The sequence below is a fragment of the Phalacrocorax aristotelis genome, chromosome 2 (assembly GCF_949628215.1).
Source record: "Phalacrocorax aristotelis chromosome 2, bGulAri2.1, whole genome shotgun sequence".
Taxonomy (NCBI): Eukaryota; Metazoa; Chordata; class Aves; order Suliformes; family Phalacrocoracidae; genus Phalacrocorax; species Phalacrocorax aristotelis.
In genome coordinates, this window is record NC_134277.1 from 139,706,909 (window position 1) to 139,733,006 (window position 26,098).

A 26,098-nucleotide genomic window follows, 5' to 3' on the forward strand; every position below is an offset into this window, starting at 1 on the left:
TCTTCCCTGTGTCTCACTTTTTCTGTAACAAAAATACAGAAAATAATGGTGATTTGTTTCTAACTACAGAGTCATAGAGGAAATTCATTATATAGAGTTTGGTTTGCTTTTACAGTTATTTTTACTATTTTTTAACATAATTTATTTTACAAGTGTGAACTCAGTCTCACCACCCACCTGGGAGGTATTTTTTATTATGTTGATCTTCCAAATGGACAAACTCTGATGTATAGAGATGTTAATGTTGGCATTTCCACAAGCTCATGCAGACACAGCAACCTGCTCTGAAAGGGCACAGCATATTCATGGTCCCTATGGGTGTTTTCAGAACAACATTCTCCAAAATATCCAAGTTCCTGGAGTACATAAGAGAAACACTGCACATTTATGGTTTTCACAAATAACACTTATAGGGATAAATTATGTATAAATTATGGGATTACATTCAAAGATGAATGAATACAATTAGTCCTTCATATGTTGAATTTTGCATGGTGAAATAAAGTTACTATGCAAGTTAGTCTAATACTGAAGGCCAAATCTGTGATAGTAAGAATTTACAGAGAAAGACAAAGGCTTCCCTAGTTCTCCACCAGATGAGCAATACTAATGCAATTTCCATCTCCTGCACATGGGACCTTGCACCCAGGTTCTCTGGGTGCCCAGACACTGCACAGCAGAATGAGTGAGACTCATGACACCGGTGCAGAGCAAGACACCTAATGAAAGGTAGGCAGGTAGTCTGGGAGGCTGAAGAAAGGCTGAGGCTTTCAAGAGGTAACCGAGACTCACTGGAAAAAAAGACAGTAAGAGCAGGAGCTGTGGTGTATATTGAAACTGGACAAAGAAGAAACACTGATTTGGGTAAAGACGCTCCAGTTCCAATCATACAAGTGGGACATGAGAAGTCAGAGATAGAGGAGAAAGACTTGTTAGATGAGAAATTGGAAAAATGTTCCAGATTTGACTGAAGAGGGAGCTGGGTATTAAAAGAAAAATGCATATGCTGGGCAAGGGATAAAAGACTGGGGTTGTTTGAGGGGTTCTGGAGCCATGTAAGATCATTTTTCACAGGCTCAATTTTATCTTCTTGATTTTACCTGCCTTCATTTCTAACCAGCTCTTTATTTGGCAAATATGAACAGCAAAGTTAATATGACTGATATGAGCAATTAGTTCTTTAGGGTGCATCTGTTACTACTTAGTGTCTTAAATGTCATTAACACTTTAGATCATGATTTCAGTGTATCGATTTCTTCTCTGAGGGTGATATGCTAACAAAAATAATCTCCTCACACACTGGAGGTATGTTCAATATGTAAAAAACTTGTTGCTACAAAATATAAAGGGGAAAAAATGAATTTTTTTGTTGTTTGGTTCCTCCCCCCACCCAAAACAACACTGTAGAGGTCATAGTACAGATGTGCAAAAATGCTTTTTTACATTAATACACACAGTTTTTTACCATACAGATGGCAGGAATGTATCGTGGTTAACATTTGTTTTGACATCATGAGTTTGGCATTTCCTCCTAAGACTTAACATTTTTATACCCTGCTTCTTACTCTTGGCATAGTGGGTAGATTTTTGAGTACTAATTCCCTCACATTTCCCTGGAAAGCCAGTCATATTGTAACAGGTGTGCTGAGCAGCTGTGTCTTAGGAAAAGGGCAACTATGATTGCCTGCTAGTGAATTTTTGGAAGCTTTGAGATAGTAAAGATTACTACTCTCAGTGGCAGACAAATCCTCTATAAATATTTTAGATGAATGGTGTTACCAATATGAGGCTTTCCAATTCCTTAAGAGCTTAAGGGGAGCATACCCCAGGCACCATGGTAAAATATCCCTCTTCAAAATGATGAAGGCCTGATGAGTAGGTACCACAATGAAAACAAAGGACAGGAAGTTCCTGGACACCTTTCAGGTCAAAGAATCAAAGTAATCCATATAGGACAGCAACCCCTAAAGTCAAGATTCCTCATGAGAAGAGGAAACGCTCATACAGGAGTTGCCTGTATTACAAGACAGCTGTGAATGAGTTCGTCATTATCCACAACACGCTACCTGTCTGTGGCAATACTTTTGACCTACAACTGGAGAATTATCTAGATTCATCCTGGAAACACCAGTGTAAGATCTGGAATGGAGTAAGCCACTTTGCTCTTGCCAAGAGCAACCACATGGGAACATAGGGCAGTATAGTTTGTGCAATGTAAATTCGTACTTGTTTCAGTCACTTTCCGTATGTAGGAAAGCAAATCGTATTGTGTTGGACATGTACTCTGGGAGCAATGTCTCAGAAAGAGACTAGATCTATGTTTTTCAGAGCTCTTGTAGCTTTTGAAAATTAGACTTTTAAAGCTGAGTAAATAGTTTAAGTCAATACTTAACTCAATATACTTAATCATTATTCTGCTCTCAGTATAGTTCTAAGCAGGTCAGTATTTTCTTGAAAGTGTTCATTATTTGAATTGATTTAGTGAATTTTTCTCCATTCTGTTTTTTTTTTTCCTGTGGTTGAACACAAAGTTCTCCTACAAATACATAAGTTAAATAATTCAAATTGGGACTATCGGGTGGTTTTGGTTATTCACAAATATTATGCAGATACTTATGTGCGTAGACATTTGTAGTTTCTTAATTATGTCTCTTTTCTAGATGAAGGTGAAGCTAATGTTTTTCAAATGCTGTTGGAAGAGCTAACACTTTGTCACCAAGGGGTAGATAATGAGAGAGTGCTGTGAGTTAGTGAGCTGTAAGAATTATTGGTTTGATACAGAGACTGCATTTAATTTCTTGACCCCAAATTCACAGAAATCCCATGTACCTATGTAATTCTACAGTATAGTATGTCCAAGGATCCATCTTGGGCTCCACAGGTATCATTTAATCAAAGCTCTATGAGGACGTAAGAAAATTTGCACAGGTGAAGGAAAACCGTGGCCAGGATTGCATCAGCAAGGGGGACTAAACTGTGGATCAAAGGATGTGATTATTTCAATTTAATTAACAATTTTTAGGCTACAGCTGGAATTTTGTGTCCAGTTTTGATTACACAGTTGAAGAGAGAAACTGGAAAGTTGGATAAGGTCCAGCAGAAGGTCACCAAGATGATGAGAGGGTTGGAGGACCTGACATATGAAGAAAGGTGGAAGAAATTTGGTTTGTTCAGCATAGAGAAGAGATGTCTCAAGGGGAATCTAATTACAGTCTTTCAACACTTTAGTTATAGAGAAGACTGATGTACTCTCTTCACAAGGACACACATTGGCAGAACGATAAGCAACAGGCACAAGTTGTTTCAGTGGAAATTCTACTTTGATATTTTTTTTAAAAAAAACCTCTTCACCATGAGAATGAGTGAACACTGAAATATGTTTCCCAGAGAAGTGATAAAATCTCCCTCACTGGATATTTTCAAAAGTCCGTTTGAAAGGGCCCTGGGTAACCTCATTTGAGGCCAGGCCTTCAACAGAAGGTTCAACTAGGCGATCGCCAGGGGTCCCATCCAACTTAGACTTTTCCATCATTCCATGATTTCTATAATGTTATGACTTAAATATATAATATTCTGGCCAAATAAAATCCTGGGTCTAATTGGATATTAATGTATTACTGAAGTTTCATGGAAATCTCTGGACATAGCCTTAAAAATCTGTGCTACCCCACCACATGAAATATTTACCAAGAAAATCTGTAGTAAAAAAATGGTATGTTCAAAAATATAATTCAAATGTTTTAGACAATTCATTTGTTCTCTCTACACTCATTGCCTGGCAGAGGAGTAGATCTGACCCACAGGGTCAAATCCCTGATGGAAATGCAGATTTTCTTGACTCTTAATGATTGTACAGTACATCTGTACAAGGTCTATAACTCTAGCTTACCATTTAAAATGCTTACATTAGCTTGAAAGCAGCTCAATTTCTGGGACAAAGGGTATTCTTCTCCCCTAGCTATTATCATGCAGTACTGGAGATGATGTTAGTGAAGAACACGTGTTCACAGCAGTATTAACCCATTTTATGTTACTATGTCTTAACACCTGACACACATGCATTGCATGCTTCTAAACACCACATGCCCAGTGCCATAAAATACAGAAGGGGAGGAAGTTTATTGCTGACACTTCTAAAGAATTTTTTCCCAATTAACACTAAAGCTGCAAAGGGTTTAGAATGTGGTTATAAAACAATATACTGCCAGGTTTAACAGAGATTTGGTTGCTGTAATATCTAATGTTGTGTTGTGAATATTAAGAAGGGCTCTAATCAGTCTGTGCCCATCCATTCACAGATTCATAAACCTTAAAGTTTGGACAGGTGGAATCAGAGCAATCTGTTAATCTGATCTCTTTGCAATTGAATTTTGCCCCTTTGAGCACAGCTCAGAAGTGATATAATTCCCCTGAACTGTAACATGGATGAATATAACACAATATGCCTCTACAAGTAATCATGTTTCACATTTGATTTCTACCTATGTATATCTGAAGGAAATTTGTTTAGTTTAGGAGCGACAGTGCTATAAAACTGCACATGTGAAACCCACATCTGGCCTGTAAGCAGCTAAGGACTAATTGCTAAACCAAATAACTGCTAAAATTACCAGCAAAATATCATTTTTCTTCCTAAGTCTGGACCATTAGTACAGGAAGACATAGAAACCAGAAACTTGTGGCACTGGCAGAGACTGGAACTCTCCTTCCATACAATTTGGAACAGACATAAGAGAGAGGACTTGCCTGTCCTGGAAGTGTTGCAGTGCATGACAGAAGTTTCCTTTATGATAAAATGGCATTTTGGAAATCGTAGCTGTAGCAGCAATATCACCCTGACCCCCTTCATATAGTGTCAGAGGAGACAGTAAGTCCTGCCATCATATGTAGGACTCACCTGCATATGATTTCAGTAGATTTGCTTCTTGCAAACTATAGTCTGAGAGAGGTTTCTTCAGACTGTGTCAAAATAACTAAGAATCTTGATATGAATTTGATGCTAAACGTATTGCATCTAATTCAACATTGTCTGATTTTAACAGAAGCGCTGGGAAACTTGGATGACCTTTGGTAATGTCTTTGGAATCATACAAATGTCACACAAGTAGAATATTCCTTTTCCTGTGAAATACACACAACTTATTTTTGTAGAATTTTTCAAAACATACATGGTTTGCCATATATGGAGAGAAAATTCACTGCTCAGACTGAACATACTGGGGAAAATCCAGTCAAGATATCCTCAGATCTCTTGGCATACCTTTTTGCTCAGAAACACAAAGGTCTGCTGGAAAACTGGAATCTGGACCCAGACTAAACTCACACAGACAGCAAATTGCAAAAAAAAACCACCCCACATTCATTTTATTGTAGGTAGGTTACAAGTCCAGCCATCAAAAACACAGACTTTAGAGGTCTGCCTGACAATATTGTCATGCTTTGGACACATCTGACTGTTGTAATTTGGCCACCAAGATGATCTGCTTCAATGAACAGAATCCTTCAAACTGACTTCACTAAAAAGTTCAGACAAAATTATGCAAGATCACAAGATTTCAATTATTTAGCAAAGACCCTGAAATATTGCATTTCACCCATGAGTTAGCATGTAAAGAGTTTCCCAGTTTCTGCTTAGATCCTTTCTCAAGTTGGTACAACTGCAAAAGAAACAGGAAACAGAAACTAAATGTTGGTTGTTTCAGAGGATATAACTCTAACTAAAAAGTCCTTTATTAACAGGCAATTTACAAAGCTGTTGCAGTAGTACCTAACAAAGACTTTATGTTAGAAACTGCCCTCTGACACTCCTTCAAGTCCTTCACACCTAAAAATATGTGAGTCTCCCTCCATCTTCTCCACAGTTTACTTAATAGATCAGACTTATTAGGGAGCTGTCAGGGATTTATAAGTTTCACATCTATTCTCATCCACCTCCAAATCACGCATTTCCCAGCTATGACATCACCAGGAGCCTATGTTAGAACTGCAGACAGGTGTCAATGGCAACTTCTCTCTATACCCACATGAGCCACAAGATGATATTGCTACAAACGCTTTGAAAGATAGCTTCTGCATTGTCGGGTGGCTGCAGAAGACCTGCTGTGGCAAAGACACCAGAATGAGGCTCCTATTCCCAGTGGGTCTTGTCTTTAGAGAGTATTGTATGGCTCTTGCCACTGTAGAATCAGGATCAGCCTGGAAGGAGTAACAGGGGGGTAATTTGACCTTCTCTCTCTGCACAGATTCTCCTTTGGGGTGTGTGTAACCAGCGATTAGACCACAGAACTTTGCAGATGAATTGGGTCTTCATTAAGCAGTCATGCTTAATAAAATTAAACAAATGAATAGAACCTTATTTCCTCATAGAATTATTGATACAGAAGGAGTTGTGGGGAGAAAAGTGGATCACATTACAGTAGCCTAGTGAGTAACACACGTTGTTTGGTGAAATTTTCTCCACACAAACCTCTTTCTACTATCTTTCTGTATTCATACTGTTCATGATACGGCCTGTGTGTGACTGAATTTTTGAGTTCTTTGCTTCTAGTTATCATTGGTAGGCTTTTGACATGGAAATTTTTTCTTTTTGTAAAATGGCATGTGCTAAGGTTAAAAACCTCAGTCCCATTTTAAAGAGTCAGCTGGTTGAAAAGTGTCACCCAATGACTGATCAACATAACTTCCAATAGCATCTGGTATAGTATATTAAGGTCTTATTTAACTGTTCCAAAAGTCAGGTGTCAGGTTTAAAAAAAAAAAAGATTTACTGAGTAGATTAAAAAATCCCAGTTAAAAATATACAGCCAGATATTAATCTTAATTGTTTGTACTTTTCTATCAAAGCATGCAGGGCAGCAGTTTCTTTTACTCTTTCAGATGAAGGTTGATTGTTAGGCAATCAAATAAAACCAGAAGCTTTTGTGGCTTCAGGATAACACCAGATACAAAGACCTGTGATAATGCAACAACAATTAGCAAGAGTGCAGTGGAAAAGTTGCTTTGTCCAAGTGCTTAAATTATAACTGTTTGTAAGTAGTTGCTTGAACTTGAGTTTACAGGTGTAAGTCAGCTATTCTCTGCTCTGATCTAGTACAACTGCTCACATTTCATAAGACAGAATAAAATTTAAAGTACATTATCCCAATTCTCTTCTCCATGGCTTAGAGAACAAAATATGTTTTTACTTAAAATAAACCCCATCTTTTATTATATTGTGACTATACGGTTTCTGGAGGTATTTATAATTGAATTACAAATCATCTGATTTGGTATGCTTAGCTTTTCTTACCTGTCAGCTGTAATGCTCACAAGGCATCTTATAATTCAATAATTTGCATTACGTAGACATATAAAATTATTGTTTAAAGGAAGTCTAAAGAGCGGAGTAAAGAAAACTACAGATGAACAATATTGTATTAATAATGCTAGATATATGGTATAGTAAGGTTCATTACAGGAGTCCTTTTACATTTCATGGCATCATTATAATAATTATTAATCTCTCATTCATTATTTTATATCTATATATTATATCTCCTAAACATATCAGTCAAAATTTATCCCTAGTATAAAGCTATTGAGGCCAGTGGAGTTTTACCCAAGATTCATTTGTTCCATTCAGACTTGTTATTTAGATTGTAATTCAAGCATGCTATGGTTATACAAGACAGTAGTGTTTCAAACAGAATTATTTATTTTGTATGAAAGTCTTCCCATGTGCTCAAACTAAATGCAAATACTCGGTCTGTTCACTTTATTGATAGATCGTGTTTCAGGATCTCTTTCACTTTGAGAATGCATTTTGTTATTACATAGACTTCTTATACTTAGTATATTTTTGCATGCAAATAAGCCTTGAGGAAGATTGTTTAAATAGTTTTCCATGATGCTGCCTTAGATGAACTTCTTATCAACATTTATGGCTAAGAATTCAGAATGAACTACCTCCATCTTTCTGTTTCTTTTAGACAGTAATCTTATTTTAATTTTGCTGGCTCCTTCACAGCATCTTGAAAACAGTATCTTTTAATGTTTTGTCAGAGCAGGCACTGTCCTGAGTAGATACTTTCCAGACATTCAAGAAGGGATGAAGAAGCTGCATTCTACAGAAGAATAAACAAACAGGAATGATACGTGTGTTGAGTACCTTCATTTGAGGAAGCATTGCAGCTGTCAGTCTTGAAGGGGAATATGGATGCGAGTTACTGGGCTTGCAAGAAAACAGGGATAGAGGGGCTGAAAGAAGATGGCATCCTTGTGAAACTTCATAAAAATGAATCCTCTTAAATGGAAGTATGGTACTTGAATGGAAGCTGTAAAGCTGTGGGGCTATATTCAGCAGGGCTCTAATAATGGCTGAAACTGATACCACTCATGCACTACCATAATACAGGGAAAAATGCCCCCTTTAGCCCCACTACCCCACTAGAAAGAGAATGAATTATGAGAGAACATACATTTATGTATGCCTCCCAAAGAGTGCATTTTTCAGTCTTTCCCCCTTTTGCCTTCTCCCTCTGTGCCAGCAAAGTGTTTTCCACAGACCCCTATTCTTTCTCTTCTCCCTATGACACTGGTATCTTCAAAGAAGCAAAATCAAGACTGTGTGAATATCTGCTTATCTCTGAACTTGCTTAAGAGCTGTAACAGCAAGCCATTGTTTAAGGAGGCCAGTTTGGTAAAGACCTGGTGGTGGACTATTGTGTGAGCTTGCAATGATGTTCAGGAGTTGCACATAATTTAGTTTGTTCCTTTCCTTCTCTCTCTGTCCTTCTCTCTCCTGACTGGCAATAGTCTGGCAACAACTCAGGATGAAAAAGTCACTGAGGGCAGAATAAATTCCCCTGCCCTGCATACCTTTAGTGGAGGAAGACTACAAAATGACACAAGACTTGGTTTCAATTTTTAGCTAGCACTGACAGTGTGGCCTCACAACACACCTGGGGATGCAGGCTGAGTAATGCATGGCTCTGGCAGAGGGTTCAGAGGAAAAGCAGGAAAAAACTGTAGTTCTTGGAACTGAAACTTTCTTTCCAGCTTATGCCAAGGCGGTTCAGCTATGTGCCACCCAAAGGCTTGTGACAAAGCCACTTTTAACTGTGCAATTAGCTGTGCTGGCAGCAAGATCTGCTAAAAGCCTTGGCTCGTGTTTGATAGGGCTAGCCTAAGTACGGACACATCAAAAAGAAAAAAGCTGCCTTGGCTGTGTACACTGATATCCTGAGACTTCTGTGGGAAGCAAGGACTTTCCATTACAGGTAGCCTAAGACCGCCTCTCTTCCCTCATGCTACATTGTAATCTGGTGGCTATGTGATTCCTTTACATTGAATCACTTTCAGCTGTAATTAGAGCCCTTGTTCTCCTTTCTTTTGCCCCTTTAAAAAATAGTCTGCTCACAAATTTAATAAAAACTCTGTTCTGTAAAATAGAGTTGAGTGAATATTAAATGATTATTCCTGGAAAATATGGTTGCTTATTAAATTTGACAGTCATTGCTTATGTGGTAAATGTTGTCAGTGCCAAGAACCCTTTGGCAGTTTAGGCCAGCTACAGGTCCATTATTTTAATTGCCTTTAACTTATAATCAATATTTGCTGCTTTCAATACAACTAGATGCATAGATAAGCAATATAAAGAGATTTATAGTCTATTCCACCATATATTATGTTTTAATGTGTAAGAGATACAGCAAAATGCATCATCACAATAATCTTTCCATCATCAAAACTTTTCCAGCTTCTTAGGCAACCTTTCAAAGGAGAAACCAAAGCATCTGTCTGGTTTACTACAACAAACTTGATGTGCATACTTAGGCCAAATTTAGATGCATCAATGTAAAGAATGATTAATTAGTAGCTAGTAGAATTTAACTTTAAGTTGCTTGTAAATGAGAATGGGATTCTGCCTCCAGGACTGGATTGGTTTAATTAATGGTTGTAAAGCCATGCATGACCATAATAGCAGTTCTAAAGAGGTTACTGGAACCTGTAACACTTATAAGGGTCAGATTTTCTGTTCCAGGGATTAGCTGTTAGAAGCTGTGTCTGACAACTGGGCAAAACAAAGGACTGAAGAATACCATGCATTCAAAGAATGGCATGCCTTGTGGGGGTCATTCTGTGTTCATCAAGGAAACTACACGTTCAGTTACATAATTTCTACTTTCTGGAGGTTTTTTATTTCTCTTTAAAAGAAAAAGGACTACACATTTATGTGGGAAATAAGTAGGTAGATTTGGTCTAAAATGCATGAGAATCTTTGTACCAGTGATATTTGAAAGGTGTGACTTTAAATTATAAATTACCATCCAATCCTTAGCCGAGCATAACTTCCATTGCTTCTATGAAGATTATATCTAAATATGACATTTAAATCGGACCCATTCATCTCCTGAATCATGATCTGTGAATTACTTTTCACAACTGTTGGTACTGAAAGGAGATAATTCTTTGTAAAGTCTCAACTTCATCACAATTAGAAAAAGTAATCCAGTTGACTTCATTTGGGGCAGAATTTCATCCTTAGAGTTTAAACTGTTTCTTAGGAGAAGTTGCCTGAGGGGTGCAAATTTTAGACTAGTTTAATGCATAGAACAATGCAAAAGCACAAGAAAATACATTTCTCAGTGTGCCTAATTGCATCAACAAAATAAGAATAGTTGGGTAAGTAGATAAGACAAAACTAGAAGGAAGGAGGGGGTAAGACAGAGTGAAGACAGAGGCACAGACACAGAAAAGATAGTTTTATGTCCTTTCCATTAAAAAAGAGTTACTATCGCTGGCTTGTCTTCTTCCAATTTCTCAAAAATAAGCATAGACTTATTTTTATGTTATACTCTCCATGTACATCATGCATTTGCAAGCGCACAGAGTCTGCCACCTCCTGCTTACTCTCCAACAGCCTGGCACAGGTAACTCTGCCCTCACAGCTGACACAACATCACTGCTTTGCCAGCTGGCAAAGCACACTTCTACACAGGTCCACATCCCCTTGAGGGACCATAAGTCCATCTCTAAACTGTAGCTGCACTACTGAGCCAACTCAATAATTTATGCTTATTAATAATGCATCTCGGCGAATCATTACTAATCATTTCAAAACAATCGTTTTAGCATTTTTAATGTCCATGTGCCATCGATGAATGACTCTTATTTATTTCAGCTACAGACATCCTGGATTATAATAACAAAGACACTGGCTCTCAGTGGACAAGAACAAGGTTCTGAGGGGAGGTCAGAGTGGTAATTATCTAGGAGAGAAGAGGCTGAAATAGAGCTGCACATAATCATTGTAAAAGCTGGAATTTGCAGAAAGAAAGCAGGTACTTCCGCCTGTCGATACAAACCCCCCACTCCAATATCAATGCAGTTCCCCAAACTCTGAAGAACTATGAAATTTTTAAGGCAAATAAATTAGATTTATTGTGTTACATTATGCCAGCTTACAACAATAATACATTTGGTCAGCAGCTGACTGTACCACAAGACTTTTGATCTCTCCTTACAAGCATCACATACATTAGAGAGCTATTCTATCTACTGGAGCACACCATAAGATGCTATGAATTGTGTATTTTATATAGTGGAACTCATAAATTAGCCATATGGCAACCCAAAGCTCTTAGCTGCTATACTGTGGCTAACACAAACAGCTGCTTCCTCTGATATAATATTGACGTTTTTAAATACTGCCCCTTGGTGACAGTTTTGAGGTCTAGTAAAACAATCTTTCTCACAAGCACAGTGTACAACAACAAAGGAGCAAGTCATTTGTAGAACAGCCACATAAACTGAAAATTTCACATATAGGAAACTCACAGTAGTTTAATTGTCCAGCCAGTTACCCTGAATGAAATTAGAACTTCTGGAAAGCAGTGTATATGTCCCAAAAGTACCTGTCAGCAATTTCAGACAAGGAAAGACAAAGTTAAAATGCACCATGCTTGCAATATATCTTTTTTTACCTGTCAGGAAAATAAAGTCTAATTTTCCAGAAGCAGAAAAGATTGGTAAAAATATAAAGAACCAGAAAGTACATTGCTTTTTCATGAATGCACACAGATATTTTGCCCAGGGTGGTATGTGCAAATACTTCAGGCAAAATTTAGACCTAGTATAAGAGCTTTTAGTATCAAAAGAAACAATTGCAGTCCACAAGTTTCTACAGCAGCCCAAAAGCCTGCCTGTAATGATTTCTACTACTTTTTGCAAGTCCAGATTTTTACAGTCTCCCTATCGCAATTCTTCAATCTAAGCTTAGCCCACAGTCCCTCTATGCAGAATGAGAATCCTACCCAGTACACAGCCAATTGCTAAATCGTAGAAACTATCCTTCCCAAAATGCTGTAAGGCCTAGCCCTGGAAGAACATAACAGAGTGCTAATCTTCATGCTCATAAACCCCACTTGCCCTGGGATCCACAAAAGTGACAAAACAGCTCTTGCACTGAGTTACGTTTCTCCTGCTGTACTCAGCTGAGGCATGTGTCTCACAGAACAGCCATGACTCCTACGTTGTAAAATGCGTTCTTCCTGGGATCAAGGTTTTAGTTCAAAGATTATCCGTTTCCCTAGATTCTGGAAAGAAGAAATAAAAATATTAAATTTCTAATAGTTAGACAGAGCTGAGTGTTTTGTAGTTTCCATACTGTTGTATTTTTCTCTTCAGGTGAAACTTCATTTTTTATTAAAAAAAAAAAAGTTTCTTACAATTTTCGAGATAACTAACAAAAACTTGAGTCCTTACAGTAAGCTTCTGTTGTCTGTCTGCCAAAAAAAAGTCTGCTCAAATTCTCATTTACTTATCAAAATTGTTTTGAAAGATAAACTGTTTTATTCCAACCCAAGCAATTTGTATTATAATTACCTGAGTAGAACATTCTTATTGTGTAGACCTGCTCCTCTGGCCTGTTGCTTTTATAGTGCTTTACAGATGGTGGGGTAAGCTGTGGGGAGAAAGGGCTCAGGAAAGGTTTGGTTAGACAACATGACTTTCAGCTGAGCTCCACAGTATCTCTCCATGTGCCATATGATAGCAGCTTACAGAGTCATACAGAACGTATTTGATTATAGATGTTTATTTGGATGTAAATGCTAAAATTATTAGAAACAAAGATTTAATATACTTGGAGATATAGACAGAGTTTTTTTGTTATTCCCCAGGAATAATGACAACTGCCTCAATCAGTACACAGATCTTAGTGGAGTAGGGATTGTCAATCAGATCAGAGACTGAATAGATATAATAAACCACATAACTCCAATCCAGCTATTTACTAAATTGCAATATATCTTGGATTTTGAATTAGGATTGTACTACCTAATCATTCTGTTTGCACAAATAGTTTGAAAATGGCTGACCATAGGTATGTTTTTTACAGGAATTGTGATAAATTTGTTGAAAGCAAAAGTATCCAATTTATGATATATTTATAATCTGCAAATACATCTCCAATTATGTCTGACTGAGTACTGGGTGAACAAAGCAGGAGTGCTTGGTAAGTACCAATAAGAGCTGAAAAGTTATTAAAGTCTTATTTGCTCGATAAAGAAGGGAGTAGGTGGACAAATAGGATTTAGTCTGAATCACAATGGGACAATATCTAAGATGCTTTAGGAACTAAGCAGAAAGAAAATCTCCATTAGATTGGAAAATTTGTGTTCTTTGTGTTATTTAATAATCCAGCACAGTTTCAGAAAGCTAGCTGCTGAGCCCCAAGCTGGCTGGAGACCTCTTATGCATTCTAGATTGATTGAGAATCAGTTTCTGATGTCAGGCTTGCATCTCTGTTAGACATATGTCTATGCATCTGACAGTCATTTGCAGATTTTTCAGAGGCAGGAAGGGAAGGCAGAAACTCTGTCCCTATGTGTATTACAAGTATGTGCGTTTGGAAACATCGAACTTGCAAAGTAACAGCACACATTTAATGAAGATTAAAAAATGGAAAAAGAAAGACAGTATAGCATGAGGTTATACTGGTATGTGGGCTAACCCTGGTATGTGGGAAAAGTAATTTCCAATCAGCTACATGAAAATTGTGCCTTAGGTTTAGCCTGCAGATGTGTGCAGCCACTGGGCGTGCAGCATGTCAGGCCACTCCACCTAAGGACTATACTACAGCATTACATCTCCTCCAATTACCCTGTGGCTTAACCCTCCTACACGTTCTCTCTCTCTCCTAAAAACAATCTTCACAGCTCCTAGCAGCTATCCAAAGCCAGGTGGACACCTGCATAACACTGAATAAAACAAATGCAGTCTGATGTAATGATTAAATTAGTCTTATTCGGACTTTGGAAGTTCCGAACACCTCAGATACGTACCATTCTGCCCAAGGCACTGGAGCAGAACATGACAGTGTGCAATATCCCAGGCATTTTTCCTTCTTTGAAGGCCAAACATTCTTCATTTTAGTTCAAAAATGAACTCTATAAGCTATGTCATAAGGCTGAGGTTGCTTCCATAATCCTCCAAGGATCTTTTCCATTTCCTCTTATTGGCTTTCCTGATTCATTTACATTGGTCCTGAATTCTCCGATCTTTTTGTTCTTTAGGTAAAACTAGTCTGATTCAGCCAAGCAGTATATTCATGTTCTTCAGCCATATTTTTAATGTTATGGTAGTTGAATCATCTGTTATTCGTGTTCAGGGACTCAGGTTCTTTATGGCACCAAAAGAATTTATTTACATTACAAAGGCTCATGTAAAAAGTATCCAGCTCAAAATGGCTGTTTCTTGCATATAGAATATCAGTGCAATATGGAATTCTAAGACAACATATCCATTAATTAACACTAAATTACAATGCCGCACCTATATAGAAGATGATGAATACGACACAAATTCATTTTGATTACTGTTATTACACTGAATACTAAATGAAGTTGGAAAGATAGGACCCTTTAAGTGCTGGCAGATGTTTTTGATCAGTGTTTATCCTTTTTGGTATAATTTAATGAGAGATCATATGTTAATATGCAGCTGGAGAAAACTACCTTTCAGATTCAACAAGCCTGAGAAGAATTTCCAGCTGCCATTGCATGTAGCAGAGCTGTAATTACCAATCATCACAGAATAAATTTTAAAAAGCAAAATGCTCAAAGTAGAATATGTGCAAAGTTAGCATAGACTTAAACTTAACAAAATGAGGTGGATCTGTTCTTATGTAATTGCAACTGATGTGGTTTTTTCCAGTCTGCTATTAATCAAATTTTGTGCTCACTCTTTTCAGCAAAACATTTGGAAACAGCCCCTCTGAGTCCTAAATATATAATTCTTAAAGCTTTCCTTCCTGTTCCTCCAAAAAGACAATAGAGTTTGCTGTCTCTCCAAGGAAATTTCCAAAGCAGTCAGTCCTACGTTACCTCAATTAAGTAAAGACTAATCAGAGTCTTCTTGGAGGCATGTTTTTTGCAGTTCTGATTTCTGTGCATGGGATGTTGATGGATTCTGAGTGGATGCAGAGGACTGCTTTCATTGTCAATCTGAATCACTGGAGTTTATTTTCATACTGTAATTGAGGCAAGACCTATGGTGTCTTCTTTGTGCTGTACCTATCTCAACCTAACTGTAAAAACACCATACTACTTTTCATAAGCTGTTGTTATTTTCAGTTGATAATAGTACACACATATGCAGGTAGACTGGAAAGATCAAATTCATGCTTACAATAGATAAATAGATTGATTGATTGATTGATTGATTGATTGATTGATTGATAAATAGATAAAGCTTTCTCTCTCAAGAACAGCTGAATCAATTCAAGGAACAAAACTATTTACATTCTCAGTCTCTCCTGAAATCAAAATCATTCTGTGTCTTTGCACTACATGAAGTCCACCTGTGAGACACTATATAACATCAGCCAAAACCTTCATTTTTACCCATTCCTGGTGTGTACCTCTAAATGTCTTTGAAGTGAAGGTGTGTGGTTCCTTTAGTCATGAAGTTCTATGTTATATTTACATTTTTGCTTAGGCACAGTTTCCTGGGGATTGACATAATCTTTCTTCTTTGATGGCTTGAGTCACTTGATAAATAGCATACTTAGGAAATGTTACCACCCAAGAACACTAGCTATTTTTTCAACTTTCCTGCTGTATTTCAGAATTTCACTTGACTGTTTCCATGGATCAGCATATAATGTATAGCCATTTCTTTTATACGTTTTAGCCAGCATTAAAGCTATTCATACAGTAATGAGTCACTTCTCCCAGTATTTCCTGAGGCAACTATCCTTTGTCAAAAGGGTTCTTTTGCTGCTATACCCAGGTAGATAGTGAGGATCTCTGAAATAAGGGCTCCTGTAAGATTCCCTTGAGTAAAATAGATTTATTTCACTTCTGGAAACACAACTTGCATAATATGTCACCTCCATTTTCCATCTTTGAGGTCTCCTAGTTCCAAGTGTGCTTGTTTTAATGGTGAAGGAAAGAGCTTTGAATAGGCCATGATCTTCTCCAGATGCTCTCAGATCCTCATTAGAACCAAAATCAGAATGTAAGAGCTGAGTCAGTGAGGAGAAAATTCTTCTTCTAGCTTGGAAATCTAGACAGGTGGTCAAATCCCACACAAGACTTTAATTGTTTTCTGCAAAGATCTGTTCTGAGTAGAAAGCAGACCTTACAAATGAAGGAAAACTCACATGTGCCTATGAACTTCTGAACTTCCACTGAAGTAAAACAAACAAATTGCCTTTTGTGCAATATCTCTGGAAAATGCTTTAACCTTCTCCTTAAGAAAAAATCAAAGGAAGGAAGGAGGTTGAATGCTACCCAAGAGCTCTTAGGCTAACTTATAACAAGTAGTAGCATTTTGAATGGTAAAGTGCAAGAATTCATCATGACACTACCTAAGGACAGAGATGAAAATACTAGAAAGCTTTGCCAGTGGAGAAAAATGCACAGCCTGAGGACTATAGCAAGCTTAATACACTCCTATACTGGCTTGAACTGTACTGTGCTGTACTGAGATAGTGATCATCAAACAGGAATTTTCCTGGCATTGGAAGTGACAACAGAAAGGTATAGCTATATATATTCAGGTGTCACTGGAACTGATAGTCAAATAACTGGAAGTATATACATGCAATAATTTTAGACTACTGATTTTTAACCCTGAGGTAGACGCACTGCTTCTAGACAGCCAACAAAAGGTAACCCTCTTGTTCGTCAGTAATCTACATTTTGCTACAGAAGGGTTCTGTGTCTTCACTGGAAAAATATTTAAAGATCTACTACTAATAATAATAAACAGACTAGAAATAGATGGTTTAGGTGTTTGCTCAGAAATACTCTGTAAGATCATAAAAATGTGATTTCTGGTGGAAATCTGAAAATAAAATTAAAACAGAAGAAAGTGGGAGTGCAAAATCAGCAAGCTAAGGTTTCAGAAATAGGTCTGAAGTGTATGTAAGAGGGATTTCTAGGACTATTACCCAGCAGAAAAAGGAAAGCGAATGTCACAGAGAAGGCTGAAGATGAGTTTCTTTTCTTCAGTCTTCACTAGAAAGGTTAACTGTGACCAGAATTTAAAAAATTAATTTTAATGAAGGGGTAGACATTCAAGCTAGAAGATAAGGACAAGTTAAATAACATTCAAATAAGATAGATGTGTTCAAGTTAGCAAGGCCTGACGAAATCCATCTCAGAACTAGCCAAAGCAATTTCTAAGCCATAATCAATTATATCTGAAAATTCATGGAAGGCCAGTAAGGCCCCAGAGGAGCAGGATAAATGTAGAATCTATCTTTTAAAAGGAAAAAGGAGAACTCAGGGAATTATAGATCAGTAAACCTAACTTCGTCCCACTGAAATATTTCTGAACAAATACTTAAAAGCAGATATCTAGAAGATAACAAGGCAATATAAAAAGCTAACATGGGTTTGTCATATCAAACTAATCTAAATTCCTTCCTTGACGGGATAAATGGCCTACTATGTGGGGAGAAGCAGTAAATGCTTAAGCAGGGCTTTTTGTACATAATATTCTCATATAATATTTTTCTAATAAAGATGAGAAATTTTGTTTTAGATGTTATTACTATTAATGGGAACACACCTCGGTTGGAAGATTACTCTCAAAAGTGCTGTTAGTATTTGACTATCAAATTAGGGGCATATCAAAGCAGAATTCTCCAGGAATCTATCCAGAACTCGACTTCTGCCAGGCCCCAAGGCCACTATTTTCAGTAATGATTTGGAGGATGAACTGGAAAATATTCTTACAAAATATGCAAGTGGCATAAAAATGTTAAAGACTGCAAAGATGTTCTAAAAATACCAGAGGATCTTGAAAAATTAGAGAGTCTGAAGGTTACAAAATTATTTTCATTGAGGCAATTGCAGTTATGGAACGGAAACTGAATTGACAATGCATTCACCTATTTAAGCAGCAGTGCTACAGGAAATTATCTGAGGTGTATACTGGGTAAGAAGCAAATTGTCAACTCGTGGTGCTGTCAGGGAAAAAAAAAAGACAGAACTCTCTCATGGATGCATTAAAATGCAAGAATCAGTTATTCTGTACTACTAAGATTTCAGATAGAATTTTTTGTTTAGTTTTCATTAATTACCTCAGCCCATAAGAAAGATACAGTAAGAAAGGAGAGTCTGATAAAGGGCAAGAATGTTAAAAGACTTTGCAAATGTGGAATATTGGAAACCTGTTGAGAGGATTGAGTGTATTTTGTGTAGAAAAGTTTCACCAGTCCTCCATTTATTACAAAAATTTGTTACTAACAGGGTAGCAATCAATTGCTGTCCATGCAAGACGTACAGTAAGATAAGTGCTCAATGAAGTAACAGCTACCAAGAATGAAGTTGTACTTTATAAAAGCCTTTCTAAAAAGAATTCTGGAAGTGGTTGTCTAGGTATATTGGGCAATACCTGCAGAAACTCTTACTCCTTGTGACTTAAAGCCAATGCCTAAGAATCAGCAGTCATCTAGGAGAAGCGAATTCCCAGTTATCCAAGATTTGTACAAGCAGGATTGTGTATGATATCATACTTTCAGTCTGTCTGAGAAAAAGGAGTCTTTAAGGTCTGGCTAGTCCTTTGTGGATTACCTTGTAATAAGCATTTGAAAAGTACACAAATGGTTTTTGGATCTTCTTCGATGTAAATATTCTCCACTGGGCTTTTTAGAAAGTGAGAGAAATGTGTTGACTCAATTAAGTAATCTCCTGTTTCAAGAGACCTAAGTGTTTTCCATACTATTGAAAATGATCCTTCTTTGTTGTTATTAATAGACAAAAATCCATTACAGCTGTTTTTTCCCTCAGTTTATTTTCACTCATTAGACAAGTTTCATTCTAAATGGTTCATAATTCATCAAAGGTGAATTTGCATCTGACTGCAAGTATATTTGTATCGGTGCAAGAGAGAAAGTAAATTATAGTTTGTGTCTCTACCCTCAATTAAGGTAATCAGAATAACCTTCGGAAGAAGGAAAATTGTGTCACTTCTAGTCTGAGAACCAATTTTCCCAAAACTGTTTTCAATGCCAAATGCAAATTTCTGACAGGCAATTATTGCTGCCAGGACTTGATTTTTCCTGGGAATTCTTTTTTTTAATAATTTTTTTTTTCATCAGATGTTGTAAGCCAGCATCACAATTTTGAATAAAGCAATGTAAAGGCTAAATAGTTTCTTTAAACTCTGTTGCGCTGTGAACTGGCAATGAGCGGTGCTGAACCTTTCCAGTAGAACAGTGACACAAGGGAGCTGTGAAGAAATTCTATGCATGTAGTAGAGTGGAAGGGAAGCAGTAACTGACTGAGAGTGATGGCTGATGTAAAAGCCATTATGAACTTTATGTGTATAAGTGTATATTTATGTGTCTTTTAAGTTTCACAAAAAGCTGTAGCTTGGAACAGTTGCAGTTATTGAGATTTTCTTAATCCAAACAGTACCTGGTCAGTGCATGTAGCTGAAGAATTACACAGCAGAGAGAAGAAACAGTTCTGGGAGGAAATTTTGTACTTTTAGAAGAATCCAAGAGTAAGGGATAAAGAAACAGAAACTATATAGGGAGTAGAGATAAGGTGTGGGGTTTTTTCACCTACCCCATGCTGGCACAAACTGTAAAGCTATCAAATAATAAGTACTGTTATTTATTAATTCCCAGCTAGATCAGATATCATACCAAGTGCTGTAGGAAGCACAGTTCCTAAAAGTCTGTGTAGCATGTGCCAGTTTTCCTTCCCTCCTCCCTCTTAAAAAATGGGTATTGAAATCTCACTGCTTGAAGTCTTTTCCAAGACCCCAGGAAATCACGGAGACAGTTACCGGATACTTACATGCATCTCCAGTTACAACATCTACTCCAGCAAAGGCAGTGCATTTCAAATGGAGTTTGCAGTAGTTACCCTTTATCCAGCAGAATGTGCATTTAGGAAGCCTACTTTGCTGGAGAATAGATATTTCCTCCTAATGATTATTGCACATGCTCCTGTCTTGACAGAGCAAAATCACCCATTTCTGACAAGTAAACTTAATCGTCAATGTGCAATTTCCCATGCTAAGCTCTTGCCTGCACACAGTCCTTAATTCCCATAACATATCTGAAGAAACAAGAAGAATCTGTAGAAACTGCCAGCAGAGCCCTGCAGCTGTTCTTGTCTGAGTATACTACCTTGGCATCAGCCCATTATTAAAGATTTCTAACTGATGATGATGGGCAGCCCCCCGTGCACAACAAGCTGTTCTCAAGTGGCTGGTCTGAGCAGGACACGACCGACTTACAGATCACATGGTTCTCAAAATCTGTGGGAGTAAGGCTGCACCAAGCGTTTATTCTGGATGCCACTGTATTTCAAAGCATCCAATAATAGCTTTTCCAGCAGAAATACAGTACATCCCTAATGAATCCTACAGTGCTGATCTCACAATAACTGGGCACAGTGCTCAGTTATCTGATCGGCATAACTGAAGCACAGAAGTTAATTTTGAAGAAAAAAAAAACAAAACAAAAACAAAAAGAAGAGGTAAATTCCATCTTCTTAGCTCCATTGCAAGCTAGCACATTTGAATAGTAGTTTTAATTAAATTAAGTGAGTTTAATTAAGATTGGGCTGCTTCAGGGAAGACAAAGCACCGTTCAAGGCTTTTAAAATGCTTTCTTTCCTTTTTTTCCCGAAGAGTGTGTTTCAGTCTACAACATCCTAAAGTCATCTAGTTTATAACATTGCCCATCTAATAAGCTTCATTTATTTTTGCCATTGATAATAGCATGTGGCATTTGATAGACGGAGGTTGTAATGAAATGGTTACTGAAAATAAAATATAATTTTACTTTTTGTCTTCAAAAATGAAAATTTGACAACATCTGGTTATGCACTATGTATCTCTGGACACTGTTTTACTTATACTGCTGGTAATGTTCTTTCATGCAAAGAGTTGACTATACTTCAAGGGTTTTAGCACAAACCTTTAAAAAAACAAACATTAAGCAAGGAACTACAGAAGGAAAAAGAGTGTTTAAGTTTTTATTCCAGAAGTAAACAAGCAGGAGTTATAACGGTGGACAAGAAAATTAGCAACGTGGGAAAAGACCATGAAGATGATTGAGGGATTAGAGCATCTTTTACATGAGGAGAGGCTGACAGAGCTGGGACTGCTCCGCCTGAAGAAAAGAAGGGGTGGGGGATCTTATCATATGTATAAATACATGATAAGAGGGAAGGAAGAAGAGGGAGCCAGTGGTACCCAGTGCCGGGACAAGAAGCAATAGCAACAGATTAGAAAACATGAAAGACCATCTGAACACAAGAAAAATATTTTTGTTGTGAGAGTGTAAAATGTTCACAGTAAAAAATGCTGGAACTGGTTGCCCAGTGAGGTTATGGAGACTACGTTCATGGACATATTAAAATCCAACTAGGTTTGGTCCTGGGTAGCCTGCCCTAGATGACCCTACATGAGCAGTGGGGTATTGGACTAGAAGATGTCAAGACAGGTCTTCCAACCTAAAGAGTTCTGCAATTCTGTGATTCAAATAGAAGTCAGAATAACTGCAGAAAGACGGGCTTATGGCCAATCACAGGGGATGGCCAATCCCCTGTGAAGGCTGGACAGCTGCTGCAGAAGCCATCCTAATGACGTACTGCATAGAGGCAAGGAAATGATTAAACAGAAATGTCAAAGATTCAAGAAAGAGAAGTAATTGTTTCAAAGTTCTTGAGGAATCTGACTGTTCTGCCAGTATGGGAATTTCCAAAGATACGAGCCAAGTCTTTGGATGATACAAACAAACACTTTTTCAGTTGAGTCAAAGAATGTGCTTTTGATCGCATCACTTGTAGATTTGCTCTGTAAGAATTTGTCTAATAGAAAGAAATGAAAAAATATTAGGAAAAATATTTAATAATTCATTACTTAAAATTTTGACTTGTTTTCATCTGACTGCAGAAACTTTCCTACTTTAGAGTCAATGAGCAATGGAATATTTGAGCTCTACTTGTAAGCAGAAACAGTAGAACTCATAAATGGAATATTGACTAAGACAATATCACACAGAGTATCTTCTGCATAAAATTCATATCTTTGCAATTTACATGTTACTGGTTAGTTTCATAGACCATCCAATTAAGAGAGAGAAGAGATACTATATTTTGCAACTATGCACCAGCTGAGCTAAAGGCAGATCACTAGCAATCTAAACAAGAAGAATTATATTCATGAGAAAGACTGCAATAATTTTAAAACAAAAATTAATTTGAATTTAGAAAATGTTAATAGGTGTTTTATATGCTGGCCCAAAGGACTCACTTTGACCTTATTCATAGCATAGAGAAAAAAAAATAATAGTGGGAATAAAGTTACTAATGTACAGGAAATATTAATGTTGAAGCACAAATCAACATAGTTAAAGAAGCAAGAGAAAGGTAAATACTTTTCATATATTCAAAGTTCTATGGATTGTAAAATTAAAATTAAAATGTTCCACTCCACTGAAAATATTGTACTGAAAAATTTACTCTTTTCTAATGGTGCTAGCATTGTTCATCACACTGAAGTTGTGAAAAGAGTAATGAGGGGGGATGAAGAAATTTGACAAAGAAAATGGTCCGTTGGCAGGGACACAAAGATGACAATTAGGTTTCCAATAGCAAACCAACCAGGAAGCTCATCTGAAAATGCACAGAGCTCCTCAAAGAAAAAAGTAAAATAGAGAGTAGATATGTTAGGAACATGTGCTACAGATAAGATGTTTTTTCTACCTGATACTTTGTACTACCTGTTTGCCCTTCAGCTCACATTAATAGAATTATATATCTGGGAATAGACAGAGTCAAGGGTAATAGTGGGTCTCCAAAGGAATGGAGAGACAGTGTCGTAAGGAGCTTAGTATGTAGCACAGTGATTCTCTCTATTAGATTTATATTTAAGCATGAGAACAGATGTGATCTCCATCAAGGTAAGCAAATTCTGTCTTCCAGCAGGAAGATGAATCAGAAAATATTGTCTATTTTAATTACTCAGGTTTCTTCCCCGTGCTTCTTCCTGTCTGATTTCCCACAAGGAAAAGCAATATTTGTAGAATGCCTACTGTATTTTAACTTATAAGAGGCCAATTTTATGGACTTTTGGGATGGGACTTGGGGGCTTTGTTTGTTATTTTAGATATATTGTAGCTAAGGAAGATGAATGTTTGCTAACAGTAGAAACACCAGACTTGTTAAAGGAGCTAATTATAAGTAGGATAAAGGTCCGCTGGCTTAAAAACAGTAAAAGACATATAGGCTATATTCTGAGAAAACCTTCTAACTGTGTGAACACAAAAGTATTTGAACAGGTTGATTGGGGAATTTGTAGAATAACACTTGGAGTTTCGTAGAAAAAAATTCTGTTGAGATTAAGAACACATTATCAAAATTTGCATTGAGAAAATTGAGTAGATAATATTTTTACATTATTTTAGCTGCACCTTTCATGATTTCTATGAAGGGGTGGACTGATGAGACAAGTTAGATGCTCACATCCTTCTCTGCTGTCACAACACTGCATTGTGTGCTTGCTGCCTGTACATTCTTCCAGACTCAAGCTGCTTGACCCTTGATATGGGCTTTCCAAGACTGTTCCTGATGACTCCCATTTTGAGTACAACTTCAAGAATATCAGATGAAAGATGGACACATGCCAAAACAATCAAAAGTACTCAAATTAATATCATTATATCAGGGTGCTGTATGGGATAAGGTCTCCCTTGGGACTAGGAGTGGCAGGGGTTCCCCAGGGTGGTGTGGCAGGGCCAGGCAGCCCATCCTGTCCCACTGCCCCAGCCAAGGAGCATGGTAGATGGGGGACAGCCCCAAGCCCAGAGATGAGGCACCTCCCTGGGGATAAGGGTGGGGCAAGGCTAGCCTGGGATGTCAGCCCATGTGGGGAGCTGGAGACCTGAGATTATTTCAAACTACAATTATCTGAATTACAATTGCATGGAATTACAGAAATAATTTTATCAATTATAATATTTTAATGAGTTTTTCTAAAAATTTTTGTAAGAGGTAGATTGAAACTGGGTGGGACAAACAGAAGTGGAAATTATTTCTTGCAAAGCTTCCTTTCTGCCAGCCAACCATCTGCTGTTATGGTAGAAATTCATTAGTGGATATTGGTTTAATAAAATGCGTAACAGGCAAGCAGCAGAAACAATTTCTTGGGATTCAAATTAAGGTAAAGAACTCCATTCTAGTGAATGTGACATTTTCCATCTATATTTATATAGAATGTGGTTGATCAGTGCTCATGTAAGTAGTTTCACCAGTGAAAAAAAGGAAAGATAACTCATTAACAGGGTTGCTAAATGAGAGCTGCTGTTTCTGCAGAAAGAAGAGGGAAAAGCAGAACAGTGAACCTGGGTTGTATATGTATTTCCAATATAAATAAATCACCCTGAAAGATAAAAATAATAGCAAGCATATCCTTTCCTAAGCTAAAACTTGAGGTTCTTGGAGGATATATTATGTTTGTTTAAGGTTCATCTTGGTTCTGTTTCCTCTTCTTGTTCAAATGTATGTTATATCTCCCAGTAACTCTAGTGAAGTATCAGTCCTTTATTATTCTAGGTAATATAAAGACTGTTAGTAAACAGGAAAAACCTGGTTCTAGAGACCTAGGTGTGTCGACCCTACAGTCTAGGGCGTTATTTACATAAGGAAGTTAGTTCCAGTATAAATCAATATGTATCAGCTTTATGTGAATAATCTGTTTTATATTCACATTTAGATAAACTTTTCTAACTTCACCTTGAGTTTTAATTTCTGCTCTAAAAATCCATAACCGTATTTCAAAATCAGTAATCCACTACAAGATTTGTGTTGATGCACCTTTATTTTGAATAAATATTTCAAAACTCTTCTCACTGTACTCGAATCCCAGTTGCATACTACATGTTCTCTGCTGTTCCAGTTTCAGCCTAATAGAGTAACTCCAACCTACTTAAATGCTGGTGCTCAATCGTGATCCGTTTGTGACTTAATCTTGATAGCAAATTCATAGGCTCTGGGTCTGTTCCTGCCTTGATATTATGTGTTTATGTGCAACCTTATCAAGAAATTCTGAAGTATCTTGCTTCACAAGACAGAGCAAGTTCAGTCACATCTTACCACCTGTTAGTGAGATGTCCATATCTATAAACTGCTAGCAGACAAATAAAGAAGAAATGGTATTTCCAGGGACATATGACACTGAAGCCATGACAAAAACTCTAAAGGCAAACACTGGCCTCTCAGTCATATTTGCAACATATACGTATGCTCTTAGAACCTTAAATAAAAATTTCCCCAATAAATAACTGCAGTGCATGCCTGCACAGGCAGTAACATCCAGTGAACAAGATGAAGTTACCTTATAAAGTCAAGCTCTCCTCAATACACTGCACACACGTCCAAAGGAGCAGCTTTGGATCTACCATGAAGCCACAGGGACAGGAATGTCACAGTCATTAAATAAGACATTTTATACTACTGTTATCCTTAGAACATGAAATAAGGGAATCTTTGCCCATGGCAACAGCTATGGGGAGATGTGTTTGGTAAATATTAAGATATTACAGTGGATGGCAGAATTGTCAAAACCTTGTAGATTTTTGCTA